The 6421-nt window shown below is 41.3% G+C and overlaps 1 pseudogene; it reads right to left on the bottom strand.

The window, feature by feature from the left end:
- Positions 1-773: 773 nt before the first annotated feature.
- Positions 774-2357, bottom strand: LOC108289641 (annotated as a pseudogene).
- Positions 2358-6421: the final 4064 nt, after the last annotated feature.

Genomic DNA, 6421 nt, shown 5'->3' with positions numbered 1-6421 from the left:
ACTGGCTGCATGAAAAAATGTGCTTGATCTCTAGCTCATGGAACAGACAAGTTAAAACGCTGAAGTAGAGACTAACAAAGACCATAAAAATAATACACAAACTTAATTGTTTTACCTTCCCCTCTCACACATGTATAACAAATCAATTACACCATCCTGTATTTGTTCCGGACGAGAAAGATTTCCTTCTTTGAGAAGTCGGGGGTGGGAGCAGAGCACTGAAGGCTGAACTTTTACTCTAGAGACAAAGTTTACTTGAAAAGGAGATGTGTGTTTCAGAAAACATTGAGGTAATACTTTTTGACAAGGGTTTTGTTGTTGTTAAGTTCAAATTTGGATATGAAATAAATAAACGTCAGATTTTCTTTGCATATCAGAGAAGCAGTAAGGAACAGTTCCAGATTTTGTGGAGGCTCTGTTAAGAATAAATACAACAAAATGTAGTACTTTTACAAATTTTACACAAACCCGCAATCATATGACTCCTTGCAAGGGTTCCTTGTAAGTTCTTAGAAGGGATTTATCCAAGTGACGTGTCGGCAACTTACATATCATTAGCTCCACAGTAAATCTTCATTTGGTAGCAGCAAATGAACTATGAGTTTTTTTTGTTGGTGGTGGGTTTTTTGTTTTTTTTTTCCCAAGCCAGCTGAGATTTTATTTTGGACCAAAAAAATAAATAAATAAAAAGCCAATTGAATTGTTTTGTAGCTGGAACAGACAAGTTAAAACGAAAGCATGGGCAAGGGGGGTCCCCAGGCAGTAAACTCCCCACGGGTGTGTTGAGAGCTACGGCTGAGCATCGGGTGGGTCTCCCGTTCCCTGTGCTCCGCTGCACAGCAACCTCCCTCCCGGGCTCTGGGGCAGCCTCAGGAGGGGCAGGCTGGGAGGGGCTGTTGCAGCTGTTCACTTGGGCAGGACGTCAGAGGACTCGGACACCAGCCTCCCATCGTGGGCCTCAATCTTCTTCAAAACCACAGCCTTGGTGGAGCTGGTGCGGCTGAAGGTGGAGCCCAAGCCAGAGCCAAAGCTGGAGCCCAGGCTGTAGCTGAGGCCGGGGCTTGTGAGGCCCCCATAGGCAGAGCTCAGACCATCTGCATAGCCACTGGTGGTCTTCCTGTGGATACTCATGTTCTGCATCCCGGACTCCAGCCGGCTCTCCTCGCCCTCCAGTAACTTGCGGTATGTGGCGATCTCGATGTCCAGGGCCAGTATGACATTCATCAGCTCCTGGTAGTCACGCAGCTGCCGTGCCATGTCCTGCTTGGCCTTCTGCAGGGCGTCCTCCACCTACTGCTGCTTGGCACGAGCATCCTTGAGTGCCTGCTCCTCGCGATGCTCAGCATCTGTAATGGCGGCCTCCAGGGAAGCCATCTGGCCTTTGAGGCCCTCAATCTGGGCCTGGAGCCTGCTGATGTTCCGGTTCATCTCGGAGATCTCAGTCTTCCTACGCCGCAGGTCATCCCTGTGCTTCCCAGCCAGCGTCCACAGCTCCTCATACTTGATCTGGTATACACTCCCCGCCTCAGCCCGGCTGCGGTTGGCGATCTCCTCGTACTGCGCCTTGACCTCAGCGATGATGCTGTCCATGCCCAGGGAGCGGCTGTTGTCCGTGGACAGCACCACAGAGGTGTCGGAGATCTGGGACTGCAGCTCCGGGATCTCCTCTTCATACAGCTGCCTGAGGAAGTTGATCTCGTCAGTTAGTCCCTCCAGGGGACACTCCAGCTCTACCTTGTTCATGTAAGCTTCATCCATATCCTCCTCTATGAGGACAAATTCATTCTCCAACTCTGTAAGCTTATTGATCTCTTTTTCATACTTGTTCTTGAAGTCCTCCACCAGCCCCTGCATGTTGCCAAGCTCTGCCTCCAGCTTCAGCTTCTCCTGGCCCAGAGTCTCCAGTTGCCGCCTCAGCTTGTTGATGTAGCTCTCAAATATGTTGTCCATGTTGCTCCGAGCCGTTTCCTGCTGCTGCGAGGCTCCACTTGGTCTCCAGGATCTTGTTCTGCTGCTCCAGGAACCGCACCTTGTCGATGAAGGAAGCAAACTTGTTGTTGAGGGTCTTGATCTGCTCCTTCTCCTGGGTACGCACTGCTTGGATGCTGTGGTCCATGTCCAGCTTAATGGGGTTCAGCAGCCTCTGGTTAATGGTGACGGCGGTGATGCCTCCCATGCCTATGCCGCTGGCCCCAGCATAGCCTGCACCCAGGCCACCGCGGAAGCCAGTGCTGCTCACTAAGGAGAAACTCGAGGAGCTCGAGCGGGCACTGGGCCCACTCGTGAAGGAGCGGCTGCTGGGGCCTGGGGCCAGAGGTGGACACCCTATAGAACTTCTGGGTCACCCTGATGGACATGGTGGAGGCAGGAGTGCAGGCAGGAGGGCTGAACCAGGGAGAGATTCCAGAAGGAGCGGAGAAGCTGCTGCTTGGAACTATGAGTTTTTAAAAATGTATGTGTATTATCATTATTCTTTTTTCTACAGAAATGTTTCTATAATGAATAGGTTAAGTAGTACTTGCATCTATTAGGTTGCAAAACAAAGGTATTCAGTTGTTCAGAACAGAGCATACTATTGCAGAGAAATTCATTCTCCTCTAAGTTTGAATGAAAAGTATCACTTCAAATAGGTCTTTACTGGAAATTATTTTAAACATGTCTTCAAAAATCTTGAAGACTAAAGTGTCATATGTTGGCAGCAAAGCCATATGAACAGGGTGGCTTCAAGTCCCAAAATAAAAAGAGCCAAAATATCCTGGGGTTCAGAGGTTGTGGAAGAAAACACCACTTCCCAGTCTCGACACAGTTAACTCTCTAAGCTTCTCAGATGCAAACACCATATCAGCTTCATAAGAGGGTCTCTGATATGCATTACAGACTTCTCACCTCTCCATATAATTGCCCTCTGATTATCTGAATGTAGTAGAATATTGATGTTTCTTATTCTGCTTCTGTAAGTCCACATCTCTCTCTCTTCCTCCAATTCTGTTTAATCTTTCATGGTCCTAGTAGCTAAATTGTGTTTACAGCAATCTTTCTTTGCAGGTAGTAGTTAATACACTGAATGCTCTTGCCCAGATCCAGTCTTTAGCCAGGACCATGGAATAGGTTCATCTCCCAACAGACCGCCTCCATCTTTCCCTTGGGAAAATGACATTGTCTTAGTCAATCCATGCTGAAACTGATCTTTTATGATTTCAGTCTAGTGTTGCATCATAATTAATATGCAATTCTGTATTTTATTACCTGAGTAATTTTATTTTTCCATTTGTATGTAATAAAATATAATGTACCCAAATAAACTTTATTCTATGCATTTTTAATACTTTATAATTAATTAAAATGAATTATTATATATATTACTTTATGTATTTTATATAAAATGAAAACATTTTATATAAATGTTTAAGTGAAACATTCCCATTTAAAATTCAGGGTTGTCATTGTCCTTATTTAGTTTTCATTTAATTAGTTTTTTAGAATCACACTTTATGATTATGCATACTAAAAATTACAAGTTTTCATGTTCTCATATTAACTGACTAAACAACTTGTCTTATATATTCCATCTTTTTTTTTGCCTCATACTTCACTGAACTGTGAAAACCTACTCAACTATTTGAAATGTATTTTGCAATATTTGCTGATATAATCTGATATTCCAATCTGCCTACTCACCATGAGATCATTCTAAAAGCTTCAGAGAGATAAGAAGATAGATAGCTATGGAGGATTTATACAGTATTTTATACTACTTCTTAACAATTGCAATGTAAGGCAATCTGCTCATACAATTTTGACATTCTTCTTCTATAGTCAAGACTGAAAGACTGAATTTAGGAAAACATATAGAAGTTGAATCTATCTAATTTTCAAGTCCTGAATAACATTTTCTTCTTAACAATGGCTAAGCTAATATGAATACAAGTACTTTCACTGCAGTAAGAAATTCTATAAAATAGATATCCTCATAAACTCCTGTTTATATAGCATTTAGATCTTTTAACGATGATTAGGTACTTTTAGAAAGTACTATAATCATCATGTTAGAGATTTCTGTGACAAAAATGGCTCACATCATTCAGAGGGATCAAGCAGGTGGACTTGGGCCCGCCTTCTAGAAATGTGAGATGTGCCTGCCTAGTAAACAATTATTAATCCTCCATTTAAAGATTTACCAAACAATGTGAATGAAAGAGAAACATTTTGTAAAGGAAATGAAAACCAATGAACCAATGTATGTTAGATATTATAGAAGAAGAAAATTGTCAGGGGTTATAGAAAAAGTCAAGCTTGGGGGTATAGATTTGAATTTTAAGTGTCTCTAACACACACTTTGTGTGAGCCAGTTATGCCACTTTTTTTTCTCTAGTATTTAGGCTCTTGGTATGTGGCATTCTGTGATTAAGCTCAATTAAAACTTTTCAAAATATGTTCCATAATCCCTACAGACATGAAATGATCTGTGAAAAAAAAGGAAAGAAAAGTAAGCAAACAAGAAAGAAAAATAAGAAAGAAAGAGAAAGAAAGAAAAAAAGAGAAAGAAAATAAGAAAAATAAATAAATAAATAAGGGAAGGAGAGAAGGAGGGAGAAAAGAAAAATGAAAAGAAATGAAAGGAAAGGAAAGGAACAAAGAAGGAGAGGGTCTAAGGAAGTTTAGAGAGAGTACATGCTAAATCAATAGATTAACAGTGCTTATTTAATGAGACTGAGTAACCTGGCAGTAAGAAAATGTCTTATATTGTTTTGAAAAATTCCTTCATACATTCTTTTTACGTAATTTCTATTAATAAACCAAAGAAACACTACTCCAAACAACATATATTGGGAGATGCTTGTCTATAAGCTTCCTCTAGCTTTAATAGGTAATACGTTTTTCTGCAAGTGCTGCTCTTCAGAATTTCATTTTCTGATTTCAAAGACTCTGCATGAAAAATTTCCTTCTGTCTGGTACTCCATTCTCCAGTTTCGCCTGCACAAATGTGATCACTGCCTTGGAGTTAGCCCAGCTCTTCAGAGGGATGAGCCACGCACATGAGTCATCTGATTAGCCCCTGCTCTGGTCATCTTCCTGAAATGTGTTCCCTTGTCCTCTGCTAAGGACCCACATGTCCCAGTCTAACACATTCTCCTAGAGTTCACAGCACTCTACAGCTCTACTCAGGCTACGGTTAGGAGCAGAGTCTGGGAAGCACTGCTCCCCTGCCCCACTTCCACCACCATATCTAACCAGAGCTGAATTTGAGGTCTGCACGAGAAAGAGCATTCCATTCTAAGAGGACATAAAGAAACAAGCTCTTTTGTAATCTTCCACAAATTCATAGATGCTTAAGCTGCAAACAAACAAAACAGCATCAAGAGGAACAACTACAACCAAAAATGTAACCCATAATTAATATCCTCATACAGTACAATAGCTACAAAAAGATCTATTGTAACAAGCTGAAAAAATAAATTGTTCTTTCTCTGTATTATATGGAGCTTATATTTTGCCCCAGGCTAAGTAGAACTCGTGATGACGGACTTTAGCCTCTGACCTCGTACTACTGCTTTCCCAGCTTTTCTGAAAGGCCTTTCCAATTACATTTACTCCTTAAGGAAACACAGTTTACTGTATATTACCTATATTAAATATATTATTTTGTGTAGAGCTAATACTTACTGAAAGTCTAAACCCTTCATTCAATAAAGTTTAATCTAAGAAAAATATTTCATTAGTTGGACATCTTCTTCTTTTTTTTTTTTTTTTTGTACTTTAGGTCCTGGGATACATGGCAGATCATGCAAGATGGTTACATCGGTACATACATGACAAGGTGGTTTGCTGCCTCCATTCCCCCATCACGTATATCTGGCATTACTCCCTATGTTATATCTCCCCAACCTCCCCACCCCCCACTGTCCCTCCTCTACACCCCCTGACAGACCCCAGTGTGTGATGCTCCCCTTCCTGTATCTATGTGTCCTCATTATTCAACACCTGCCTATGAGTGACAATATGCAGTGTTTCATTTTTTGTTCTTGTGTCAGTTTGCTGAGAATGATGGTTTCTGGGTTTATCAGTGTCCTACAAAGGACACGAACTCATTGTTTTTATGGCTGCATAATATTCTATGGTGTATATGTGCCACATTTTCCTCATCCAGTCTATCATCAATAGCAGTTGGATTGGTTCCAGGTCTTTGCTATTGTAAACAGTGCTGTAATAAACATACATGTGCATGTGTCTTTATAATAGAATGATTTATAATCCATTGGGCATATACTGAGTAATGGGATTACTGGGTCAAATGGAATTTCTATTTCTAGATCCTTGAGGAATCACCACACTGTCTTCCACAACAGCTAAACTAATTTACATTCCCACCAACAGTGTAAAAGTGTTCCTATTTCTCCACATCCTCCCCAGCATCTGTTGT

The sequence above is a fragment of the Cebus imitator genome, unplaced genomic scaffold, assembly GCF_001604975.1.
Source record: "Cebus imitator isolate Cc_AM_T3 unplaced genomic scaffold, Cebus_imitator-1.0 Scaffold408, whole genome shotgun sequence".
NCBI lineage: Eukaryota > Metazoa > Chordata > Mammalia > Primates > Cebidae > Cebus > Cebus imitator.
Note: the sequence above shows the minus strand (reverse complement) of the source record. Positions and strands in the feature narration are given on the sequence as shown.